General features: G+C 40.5%; 1 protein-coding gene across 11 annotated transcripts in view; it reads right to left on the bottom strand.

Moving 5' to 3' along the window:
- The window catches only part of trol (terribly reduced optic lobes), a 1,731,230-nt gene that overhangs the window by 104,250 nt on the left and 1,613,559 nt on the right, over window positions 1-13,421 (bottom strand). The window lies entirely within an intron of this gene.

Below are 13,421 nucleotides of genomic sequence, written 5' to 3'. Positions count from 1 at the left end.
CAGTATTGTATAGTCAAGTACAGTATTGTAAATTAATTAATTAAATTTATTAACCTAATTAATTTTCATTAATTAATTAAATTGTATTTGAATGGAAATCATGCCCCAAAGCGTGCACAAAGTAGCTTGAGTGCTGTGGCTCGGGGGAGAACCGAAGGGGGGCGATTCTCCAATGCATCATAGCCTAAAGAAATGTGCAACTTGTGAAATGTATGCAGACCTTTCTGGGACAGAACATATTGCCAAGGGGGGATGTCTTTGTGTACGTGCTCAATGTAAGCAGTGTGAAGTTAGGCACCAACTCAGCATTATTAGGGCCTTTATGAGAGCTTGAAGGACAGGGTAGATGCCCTCGAAGGACTTAAATCTCAGCTGCCCACATCAATGCTTGCACTTGATCATCAGGCAACATAGCAGCAATCTTCAGGGCAGAATGCACTGGTCCCACAGGAGCTAGTTATTGTCAGTGACTCTATTGTCAGGGAGATGGAAAATATATTGTTCAAAATGGATAGGTGTAATAGGACCAGGGTTATGTCTGCCAGGGGCAAAGGTTGATGATGTCGGAGAGCAGATATCATCTTTTAAGGGCACAAAGGGTGATACTGTTGTACACATTGGCACAAATGACATTAAGAGTAGGAGATCTGAGACTTACTTAAATACAAGTCAATGCTGAAAAAAAGATCACGATTAGGGTTAAATTTGAAAGTGTCTGCAATTCTGCCGAGACATGATAGGAGGGAGCATATGATGAGAGCCTTGTCAATCAATTCAGCCCTGGAGAGATTGTGCAAGGCTCAGGGAGTAGAAGTTTTCTCAGTGTGGTCTGTGCTTGTTAACAGGAGAGACTGTTTATACAGGGATGGGATACACTTAAATAGAAAGGGTGCAAGAATATTTGCCGATGCTATCAAGGCAATGTTATGTGGGTCAGAAAACTACTAGCTTGGGGAAATTCAGACTAATAGATTAACAGTATCCACAGGCAGAGGTGAAAGTGATTCTTGCAGTGCTTCTATTGTAATGAGAAGCAGCCTGGAAAGCGATGTACTGAGGATTTCAAGGGCTGCTGGGAGTCATCATGGAACAAGTAAATACATGGGTTGTGTTAGGGTAATTAAGAGTAAGAATAGGTGTATGTTTACTTGCATGTACACCAATGCTAGGAGTTTAATAAAAAAAAATGATGAATTTGAAATGCTGGTCAAGACATCAAAAGCAGATATTGTTGGGATACCAGACACACGGTGCCACACTGGTATAAGTAAGTAACCCCCGCTATTCGCGGGGGTTACGTTCCTGAGAAATGTTGCAAATACTGAGTTATGGCTCCCATAGTAATAAAGGGGTTCCGTTCCAAAGTATGAAATATATAAGAAAAACTAGTCTAAAATTTTGTCTACGTATGTATTATATGTACCTTCATAATATGACTATGTACATAGTGAAATGCAAGCATATGGCATCGAAATGAAAATAAGAAACAATTTAATGTTAAATGTAATATTTATTAGAAATTTCAAACAAATCTTTCAATCCAGCGGCTTTGCTATAGCTAAAAAACGTATCCCGCCAGTGCTATCACCAGTTTCGCTAAAGCGTTGATAAAGGCGTTTTGCCTTTTCACGAATGATGAGTGAACTTAACGGAATTTTATTTTGAGTTCGGTCTTCTATCCACAGATTTAAAGCTTTTTCCATTTTTTCTAATTTAACATCATGAGTTACAGAGCAAATTTTTGAAGCCATTAGCGCGTTTTCACAGACACTACGGTGGATTTTTTCTTCTGATTTTTTGATTGATCGTACCGTTGACTCATTGATTTTATAATGTTTTGCCACTGAGGAGACACTTTCACCATTAGAAATTTTATCTAATAACTCAATTTTATTCGCTAATGTCATCACCTCCTTTGATATTTTCACATTTCTCTTGTTATTCATAGCCATATTTTTGGGTTAGAAAATGTTTTCTAACTTGTCCACAAGTTAGAAAACATTTTCTAACCCAAAGTTAGAAAGAACTTGTCCACAATAAAGTCACTTTCTTCCGTTAACACACTCGAAAAAGTCTGTTTTACACTGCAAAACGGTAGATTTATAATTTTTGTAAGCATATCAATTTATAAATTGATAAATTTATTCAATTTATAAGCATATAAATTAAAAGCAAACGACGAAACCTTCCATGACAAGCGCATAACACATACTGAACAAGGATTAGCGAGAAACATCCACGCTCGTGATTTTGTCACCCCTCTCCCCCCACCCACTGAGCGCTGTTTTGACCGGGAAAGATAATTTTAGCCACGCCCATGATTTTTTATGGCGGAAAATATTCATGGCGCTTTAAAATTCACATTTTTTTAGGTTTCATTTTATATTAAATCGGCGATCGCGAATACGGATACCGCGAATAGCGGGGGTTTCCTGTAGTACAAAATTGGAATTTGGGAAGTACATTGTGTAAGAGAGGATAGACAGGACAGGAAGGGAGGAGGGGTTATGCTGTTGTGTTGTCATCCAATTGACATTGGTAGACAATGCAATGTTGAGTCAGTGACGTGTGACATAAGCACTGGGAAAGGGAAAATGAGAGTAGGTGTATGTTATAGGCCTAATGAATTAATGAACATAATGAGTAATTGTGCAGAGAAATAGAGTACGGCAGTAAATCAGAATGTCTTATAATGGGGGATTTTAACTTCCCAGATATTGGCTGGAACTTGTGGGTTGGTCACCCGCAAACTAGCAAGACTTTTGTGGATTTATTGGATGATTGTTTTCTACAGGAACATGTTCGAGAAGCAACCAGAGGGAGTAATACGCTTGATTATCAGCAGTGATTCTTCATGCATTAAGAATCAGCAGATAAAGGAACTGCTAGGCGGCAGTGTTCACAACGTACTGATGTACAATGTAGCTTATTATAGTATTATCAATTAATCAAAAATATTATTAATCTTATTAAATTTCATTGTTAATTTCATTATGTTTAAATGGAAATCAAGATCCAGACTAGAACTGCGAAGCAAAGATCACAGACTAGCAAGAGTGCTGTGACCGGAGCAGAAATGAAGGGGGCTATTCTCCAACACATTAGTCTTTAAAAAAAATGTGCGAAATGTGAAATGTTTGCCAATCTTTCTAAAACAGGACATGATCTAGCCAAGAAGGATATAGTGTGTGCTAGGTGTCTAGAGTGTCAAGAAATTAGGTGCCAAAACAGCATTCTAATGGGCATTTATGAGAGCTTGAGGTGTAGGGTAAATGCCCTCGAAGAAATTAATGAGGGGCCCATCAAGATCTCAGCTTCCCAGCTAAACGGGAGAGCTGAGTCCTGTGCATCAGGCAACACAGAGGCAATCCTAAAGGCAGAATGCACTGGTCCCAAAGGAACTAGTTATTGTTGGTGACTATTGTCAGAGAGATGGGGAATATACTATGCAAGAAGGATAGGTGGAACAGGACGAGGGTATTTCTGCCAGGTGCAAAAGTTGATGACGTTGTAGAGAAGATATCATATTTTAAGGGCACAGAAGTTGATCTTATTGTACACATTGAACTAATGACATTAAGAATAAGAGATCGGCAGATTTACTCAACAAGTACAAGTCAATGTTGAAAAAAGTCGTGAGTTATGGTTGAATGGGAGAGTGTCGGCAATTCTGGCCAGACAGGATAGGAGGAAGTATACGATGAGAGCCTTGTCAATCAATTTGGCCCTGGAGAGATTGTGCAAGGTTCAAGGGGTAGAATTTTTTTCAGCCTGGTCAGCTTGCTGACAGGAGAGACTGCTTCTACAGGGAGGGGGTACACTTAAATAGAAAGGGTGCAAGAATATTTGCTGATGCTATCAAGGCAGTTTAGGTTGGTCGGAAAACTGCTAGCTTGAGGGGATACACAGACTAAAAGGTTAACAGTGGCCGCAGACAGGGGCAAAAGTGATTCTTTCACTGCTTCTATTAGAATGAGCAGCAGACTGGAAAGCAAGGCAATGGAGATTTCCAGGACTGCTGGGAGTCATAGTGGAACAAATAAATACATGGGCTGTGTTAGGGTAACCAAGAGTAGGAACAGGTGCATGTACACCAATGCTAGGAGTGTAGTCAATAAGTTTGATGAGCTTGAAGTGCTAGTCAAGACATCAAAGGTAGATATTGTTGGAATATCAGAGATGTGGTGTCACACAGATATAAGCAGTGCAGAATTGGAATTTGGGGAGTACAATGTGTACAGGAAGGATAGACAGGACAGGAAGGGAGGAGTGGTTATGCTGTTAGTTATGAAAAGCACAAAATCTAAGAAAGTGCATCCAATCGATGTTGGTGGACAATGCAGTGTCGAGTCTGTTTGGTATGAAATAAGCAATGGGAAAGGAAAAAGAGAGTAGGTTTGTGTTATAGGCCTAATGAATCTGATGAGTATAATTAGCAATTGTGCAGAGAAATAGAAAGTAAAAGTAAAGTGCAGCCATTATCAACCCACTGCAGGATGGAAGCCTCCTCAACAATTCATGCTGAGGGAAATGGACCATAATCTGCCACGCTGGTCCAGTGCGGGTTGGCAGATCGACCATATTCAGCAGTCAGGGGCTTGAACCCTAGCCTATTCAAAGAGTGTGTGCTACTGCACTCCCGCTCCTGACCACTCGGCTACGGAGTGCAGAGAAATAGAGTGGGCCAGTAAATCAGAATGTCTTATAATGGAGGATTTTAACTTTCCAGATATCGACTGGAACTTGTAGTTTGGTCACCTGCACACTAGCAAGACTTTTGTGGATTTATTGGATGACTGTTTTCTACAGCAACATGTTCGAGAGGCAACCAGAGGGAGTAATACTCTTGATTTGATTATCAGCAGTGATTATTCATGCATTAAGAATTTGCAGATAAAGGAACCACTGGGTGACATTGATCACAATGTACTAATGTGGGAATTACTTAAAGATGTAACTACCATCAAGGCTGAAGGGAATGGTATTGCTTTAGTAGAAGGAAAGGGATGAATTAGATTGGGCCACTTAACATAAATGGGTTGACTATTGATGATCATGCTCAGGTAGCTGATAAACTGAATGAGTATTTTGCATCTACATTCACTCACGAGGAGTTATTCAATGAAGGGAGTGCAGATGTTTATCAAACTCTAATAGGGAGCTAACTGAGAGCAAAGTGGAGAAGAAATTGTTGAAGTTAAACATAAAAAAGGCACCTGGGGTGGATGGGATCTATCCAGTTATATTAAAGAAGGCAGCAAAGGGAGAAAGCAAAACCTTAGACATAATTATGAGAGCTTTCTTGGACTTGGGGAAGGTCCCCGTGGACTGGAAGTGTGCAAATGCATCAACAATTCACAAAGGGGGTTCAAAAGGTGACACAAGTAACTATAGACCTGTTAGTTTAACCTGTGTGGGGAAAATAATGGAATCATTAGTTAAAGAAGCATTGCAGGATCACGTAGACAAGACTGCAGTAATAGTTAAGACACAGCATGGGTTTGTTAAAGGGAGGTCTTTTCTGACCAATTTGATTGGATACTATGATGTGGTCACAAAGGAACTGAATGCGAAAAATAATTTTGATATCATATGCTTGCACATGGAAGAGAGCTGTACAAATTGGAGAGGTATGGCATTAAGGGTAAGTTGCTACAATGGATAAAGGGATGTTGAGTGGGAGACGACAAAGAGTGGTAACCAATGGACACTGCTCTTTTTGGACAAATGTTATTAGTGGAGTTCCCCAGGGTTCAGTGTTGGGCCCATTGTTGTTTTCTGTATTCATTAATGATACTGATAATGATATATCAGGTTTAATGTCCAAGTTTTCAGATGGTACAAAGGCTGGCAGGGTTGTTAACGACAGTAAAGACTTATCTAGATGCAGTTAACAACTGGATCTAGATAAGTTGGGCAAATGGGCTGAGAAGCGACAACTAAAGTTTAACATTGACAACTGCAAAGTACTGCATATGGGTAGCAATAATCGAAGAGAAATGTACCAACTGTGTGGTACTCCACTCAGAGAAGTGGAAAAGACTTGGGGGTAATTGTGCAATCGAATATGAAGTTTGCTGAGCAGTGCAGACGGGTGCCAGGGCAGGTCATGAAGTCTTGTCAATGATATATAGGAATTTTGCTAGCAGGGATAGGGAAATGATTATCCTGTTATACAGTCAGGCCACACCGAGAGTATTGTGTACAGGTCTGGAGGCCTCATTTTAAGAAGGATGTAGAGTTGCTAGAACAAGTACAAAGAATTGCAACAAGATTGGTGAGAGGAACAAAGGGGTGCTTTTACCAAGAAAGGCTCAAGTTCTGCAAATTGCAGCACCTGGAGAGTAGGCACCTACGAGGTGATCTCATTGAGGTGTATAAGGCCTTGAGCAAGCTGGATGCTGATCGGATTCTTTGCTATGGGAGCACAGATTCCAATTGAGGAAAGACAGCTGTAGAATAGATGTGTGGAAATTTGCCTTTAGCCAGCAGATAGTTAATTGGTGGAACAGACTTCCATCTTTTGTTGTGGAAGTTGATAGCCTAAATAAATTTAAGGCCAAGCTGGACAGGCATTTGGAATGAATAGAGGGGCGAAACGGGAGGGTTTTGCCCTCCCATTTAAAAAAAAGAAGAAATTCTTTTTTTTTTTGGCTGTGCTGCATAAGCATGCTTTCTTGCATCGTATCCCTCTACTAATGCTAATGTGGGATTTACTTAAAGATGTAAGTACTATCAGGGGTAAGGGGAAGGGTTTTTTCTTTTGTAAATACGACTACAGTGGTCTCAGAGTTTTTAAATTCTATACAGAGGGATCAAATGATGATGTTACCAATGGTAAATTCTAAATGAGAGGCCTTCAGGAACTTAATCTTGTAGGGTACTAAGCTTTTCATACCAACTATGAAGTACAGTTCAAGGTTTAGGCCCAAATGGATATCAAATGAATTAATGCAGCTTGTGGCAGAGAAGAAAAATGCATATAAATTATCAGGTGACACAGAAGCTTATGGCAGATATAAGCTAGTATAAGCTAGGAGGTTAGGCAGGCGAAGGCAGATTACGAGAAATCTTTGGCAAAGGATGCAAAGAAAAAAAACAAAGATTTCTTTAGTTATGCAAATCTTTAGAAGGAAAGGGATGAATCAGATTGGTCCACCTAACATACATGGTTTGTCTATTGATGATCATGCTCAGGTAGCTGATAAACTGAATGAGTATTTTGATTCTAAATTCACATGAGTTATTTAAGGGGAGGGAATGCCAGAAGTTTATCAAACTCTAACAGGGAGCTAAATGATTTTGTAATAACTGAGAGCAAAGTGGAGGAGAAATTTTTGAAGTTAAATATAAGGAAGGCACTTGGGGTGGATGGGATCTAACCAGTCATATTAAAGGAGGCAGAAAAGGAAGTAAGCAAACCTTTAACCATAATTATGAAAACTTCCTTGGGCTCAGGGGAGGTCCCCATGGACTGGAGATGTGCAAAGTGTCCCCAATAAACAAAGGGGGATCAAAGTGTCACACAGGTAATTAGCATTAGCATTTGTAGAGGCATATGATGCAAGAAAACAAGCTTATGCAGCATCAGCCAAAAAAAAAAAAAAAAAACTCCCATTTTACCCCTCCGTTTGTTCGAAATACCTGTCCAGCTGAGCCTTAAATTTATTTAGGCTATTAACTTCCACAACAAGGAATGGAAGTCTGTTCCACCAATAAACTAGCCACTGGCGAAAGGCAAATTTCTGCACATCTATCCTACATCTGTCTTTCCACAATTTGAATTTATGCCCTCTCAGGTGATTATTCTATGCAAGAGGAAGAATCCCATCGGCATTGAGCATGCTCAAACCATTCAAGGCTTTATACACTTCTATCATATCACCTCGCCGGTGCCTAGTCTCCAGACACTGTAATTAGCAAAACTTAAGCCTTTCTTCGTAAGAGCAACCCTTTGTTCCATTCACTAATCTTGTTGCCCTTCTCTGTACTTGTTCCAGCAGCTCTACATCCTTCTTGAAATGAGGCCTCCAGACCTGTATACAGTACTCAAGGTGTGGCCTGACCACTGCCTTACACAAGGGAATAATCACCTCCTTATCCCCACTAGGAAAATTCCTGTATATCATTGACAAGACACCATGAGCTACTCTTGCAGCCCATCTGCACTGATCAGAGAACTTCATATCTACCTTCACAATTACCCCTAGGTCCTTTTCACTCTCTACCACTGTCAGTGTAGTACCACAGAGTTGATACGTTGCACTGGGATTATTGTTTCCCATATGTAGTACTTTACATTTGTCAATGTTAAACTTCATTTGCCACCTGTCAGCCCATCTGCTCAACCTTTCCAGATCCTGTTGCAGCAGCATAGCGTCAGTAGTGTCCTTAACAACGCTGCCAACCTTGTATCGTCTGCAAACTTGGACATTAAGATTGATGTACCATCATCAATATCATTTATAAATACAGAAAACAATAATGGATCCAACACTGAATCCCGAGGGATTCCACTAATAACATTAGTCTACGATGAGCAGTGTCCATTGATTACCACTCTGTCTTCTCCCCCTCAACCATCCCTTTATCCATAGCAGCAATATGCCTCCAATGCCACACTGCTCCAATTTGTGCAATATCAAAGTTATTCCCTGCATCCAGTTCTTTTGTGACTGCATCATAGTATCGAATCAAATTGGTCAGGCAAGACTTCCCCTTAACAAAACCATGCTGTGTCCAAGCTATAACTGAAGTCTTGTCTAGATGATCCTGCAGTGCTTCTCTAACTAGTGCCTCCATTAATTTTCCTGGAACAGAAGTTAAACTCACATGTCTATAATTACTTGTGTCAGCCTTTGATCCTCCTTTGTGAATTGGGGTCACATTTGTACATCTCCAGTCCATGGATACCTCGCCTGAGTCCAAATAAGCTCTCATAATTATGGCTAAGGGGTTTGTTTACTTCCTTTGCTGCCTTCTTTAGTATAACTGGATAGATCCCATCCACACCGAGTACCTTTTTTATTTTTATCCTCAACAATTCTCCTCCACTTCCCTCTCAGTTATTATCTAGCTCACTGCCAGAGTTCACTTTACCTCTGGCATTCCCCTTCCTGAATAGCTCCTCATGTTTGAATGTAGATACAAAATACTCGTTTAGTTTGTTAGCCACCTGAGCAGGATTCTCAACTGTTGAAACATCAATATCCAGTGGTCCAATCTGATTCGTCCCTTTCCTTCTAGAGTTTACATAGGTAAAAAACTCTTTTCTGTTTTTCTTTCCATCCTTTGCCAAGGATTTCTCATAATCTGCCTTTGCCTGCCTAATCTCCTTTGTGACTTGTTTGCAGACCAGCTTATATCTATTATAGGTTCCATGACACTCATTAATTTATATGTATCCCATGTATTTTTCTTCTCTGCCATATGTCTTATTAGTTCATCTGACATCCATTTAGGCCTAAACCTTGAACAATATTTCTTAGTTGGTATGTAAAGCCTAGTAGCTTCCAAGATAAGTTCTTTGAATGCTTCCCATTTTGAATTTCCTGTTGGTAACATCATCAGTTGATCCCACAGTATAGAATTTAAATACTGTCTCAGACCAACGATTGTAGTCGCCTTTACGAAAGCAATAATCCTTCCCTTTACCCCTAATGGTAGTTACCGCTTTGAGTAAATCCCACTTCAGCACACTGTGATCACTGCCACCTAGTGGTTCATTTATCTGCAGATTCTTAATGAATGAAGAATCACTACTGATAATCAGATCAGGAGTATTGCTCCCTCTTGTTGCCTCACGAACATGCTGATGTAGAAAACAATCATCCAATAAATCCACAAAAGCCTTGCTAGTGTGTGAGTGACCAACCCACAAATTCCAGTCAATATCTGGGAAATTAATATCCCCCATTATAAGCATTAGCATTAGTAGAGGCATTTGATGCAAGAAAGCAAGCTTATGCAGCATCAGCCAAAAAAAAAAAAAAAACCACTCCCACTTCACCCCTCTGTTCGTTCAAAATACCTGTCCAGCTGAGCCTTAAACTTATTTAGGCTATCAACTTCCAAGACAAGGGATGGAAGTCTGTTCCACCAATCAACCACTCGCTGGCTAAAGGCAAATTTCGGCACGTCTATCCTACATCTGTCTTTCCTCAATTTGAATTTATGCCCTCTCAGGTGATTATTCTGAGCGAGAGGAAGAATCCCATCAGCATTGAGCATGCTCAAACCATTCAATGCTTTATACACCTCTATCAGATCACCTCGCTGGTGCCTAGTCTCCAGACACTGTAATTTGCAAATCTTAAGCCTTTCTTCGTAAGAGCACCCCTTTGTTCCATTCACTAATCTTGTTGCCCTTCTCTGTACTCGTTCCAGCAGCTCTACATCCTTCTTGAAATGAGGCCTCCAGGCCTGTATACAGTACTCTAGGTGTGGCCTGACCATTGCCTTATACAAGGGAATAATCACCTCCTTATCCCTGCTAAAAAAATTCCTATATATCATTGACAATACACCATGAGCTACTCTTGCAGCCCGTCTGCACTGCTCAGAGAACTTCATATCTGCCTGCACAACCACCCCCAGGTCCCTTTCATTCTCTACCACTGTCAGTGCAATACCACAGAGTTGATACGTTGCTCTGGGGTTGCTGTTTCCCATGTGTAGTACTTTACATTTGTCAATGTTAAACTTCATTTGCCACCTCTCAGCCCATCTGCTCAACCTTTCCAGATCCTGTTGCAGCAGCATAGTGTCAGTAGTGTCCTTGACAACCCTGCCTACCTTTGTATCGTCTGCAAACTTCGACATTAAGCTTGATATACCATCATCAATATCATTTATGAATACAGAAAACAATAATGGACCCAACACTGAGCCCTGAGGGACTACACTAATAACATTAGTCCACGACGAGCAGTGTCCATTGATTACCACTCTCTGTCTTCTCCCCCTCAGCCACCCCTTTACCCACAGCAGCAATTTGCCTCCAATGTTACACTGCTCCAATTTGTGCAGCAGTCTTCCATGTGCAACAGTATCAAAAGCCTTTTTAAGATCCAAGTATATAATATCAAAGTTATTCCCTGCATCCAGTTCCTTTGTGACTGCATCATAGTATCCAATCAAATTGGTCAGGCAGGACTTCCCCTTAACAAAACCATGCTGTGTTCGAGCTATAACTGAAGTCTTGTCTAAATGATCCTGCAGTGCTTCTTTAACTAGTGCCTCCATTAATTTTCCTGGAACAGAAGTTAAACTCACAGGTCTATAATTGCTTGTGTCAGCTTTTGATCCTCCTTTGTGAATTGGGGTCACATTTGCACATCTCCAGTCTATGGGTACCTCCCCTGAGTCCAAGGAAGCTCTCATAATTATGGCTAAGGGTTTGCTTACTTCCTTTGCTGCCTCCTTTAATATAACTGGATAGATCCCATCCACCCCAGGTGCCTTTCTTGTGTTTATCTTCAACAATTTCTCCTCCACTTTACTCTCAGTTATTACAAGATTCTCTAGCTTACTGCTAGAGTTGAATACACCTCTGGCTTTCCCCTCGCTAAATAACTCCTCATGTGTGAATGTTGATGCAAAATATTCATTTAGTTTGTTAGCTACCTGAGCAGGATCATCAACAGTTGACCCATCGATATCAAGTGGACCAATCTGATTCATCCCCTTCCTTCTAGAGTTTACATAAGTAAAGAACTCTTTGCTGTTTCTCTTTGCATCCCTTGCCAAAGATTTCTCGTAATCTGCCTTCGCCTGCCTAACCTCCTTTGTAACTTGGTTACAGATCAACTTGTATCTATCATAGGCTTCTGTGTCATGTGTTAATTTGTATGTATCCCATGCATGTTTCTTCTCTGCCATATGCCTCATCAGTTCATCTGACATCCATTTAGGCCAAACCTTGAACAATATTTCTTAGTTGGTATGTAAAGTCTAGTAGCTTCCAAGATAAGTTCTTTGAATGCTTCCCATTTTGCATTTACTGTTGGTAACATCATCAGTTGGTCCCACGGTATAGAATTTAAATACTGTCTCAGTCCATCGTAGTCGCCTTTACGAAAGCAATAATCCTTCCCTTTACCCCTAATGGTAGTTACCGCTTTGAGTAAATCCCACTTCAGCACACTGTGATCACTGCCACCTAGTGGTTCATTTATCTGCAGATTCTTAATGAATGAAGAATCACTACTGATAATCAGATCAAGAGTATTACTCCCTCTAGTTGCCTCCCGAACATGCTGATGTAGAAAACAATCATCCAATAAATCCACAAAAGCCTTGCCAGTGTGTGAGTGACCAGCCCACAAATTCCAGTCAATATCTGGGAAATTAAAATCTCCCATTATAAGACTCTCTGATTTACTGGCCCACTCTATTTCCCTGTACAGTTTCTTATTATACTCATCAGAGTCATTAGGCCTATAGCACACTCCTACTCTCAATTTTGATCTCCCAATGCTTATGTCACACCAAACTGACTCGACACTGCACTGTCCAGCGATGTCCACTGGCTTCACTTCCTTGGATTTTATGTATTTCTTAACTAATAGCATAACCCCTCCTCCCTTCCTATCCAGTCTATCTTTTCTGTAGACGTTGTACTCCCCAAATTCCAGTTCTGCATTCCTTATATCTGTGTGACACCAAGTCTCTGATATCCCAACAATATCTGCCTTTGATGTTTTGAGCAATACCTCAAATTCATCAAATTTATAAGACTCTCTGATTTACTGGCTCACTATTTCTCTGTACAGTTTCTTATTATACTCATCAGAGTCATTAGGCCTATAGCACTCCTACTCTCAATTTTGATTTCCCAATGCTTACGTCACACCAAACTGACTCGACACTGCACTTTCCAGCGATGTCGACTGGCTTCGCTTCCTTGGATTTTATGTGTTTCTTAACTAATAGCATAACCCCTGCTCCCTTCCTTTCCTGTCTATCCTTTCTGTACATATTGTACTCCCCAAATTCCAGTTATGCATTCCTTATATCTGTGTGACACCATGTCTCTGATATCCCAACAATATATGCCTTTGACGTTTTGATCAATACCTCAAATTCATCAAATTTATTTACCAAACTCCTAGCATTTGTGTACACGCAACTATACATGCACCTGTTCCTATTCTTAGCTACCCTAACACAACCCATGTGTTTACTTGTACCGCAATGACTCCCAGCAGTCTCTGAAATATCCTGCATCTTGTTTTCCAGGCTGCTGCTAATTCCAATAGAAGCAGTGCAAGAATCACTTTCACCTCTGGCAGTGGCTACTGTTAATCTATTAGTCCTTGTATCCCCCCAAGCTAGCAGTTTTCCGACCCACCTAACACTGCCTCGATAGCATCAGCAAATATTCTTGCACCCTTTCTATTTAAGTGTATCCCATCCCTGTA

Source organism: Mastigoproctus giganteus, chromosome 13 (genome assembly GCF_048544385.1).
Source record: "Mastigoproctus giganteus isolate SK-2022 chromosome 13, ASM4854438v1, whole genome shotgun sequence".
NCBI lineage: Eukaryota > Metazoa > Arthropoda > Arachnida > Uropygi > Thelyphonidae > Mastigoproctus > Mastigoproctus giganteus.
The sequence above is the reverse complement of the archived record's forward strand: the minus strand, read 5'-3'. Positions and strand labels throughout refer to the sequence as shown.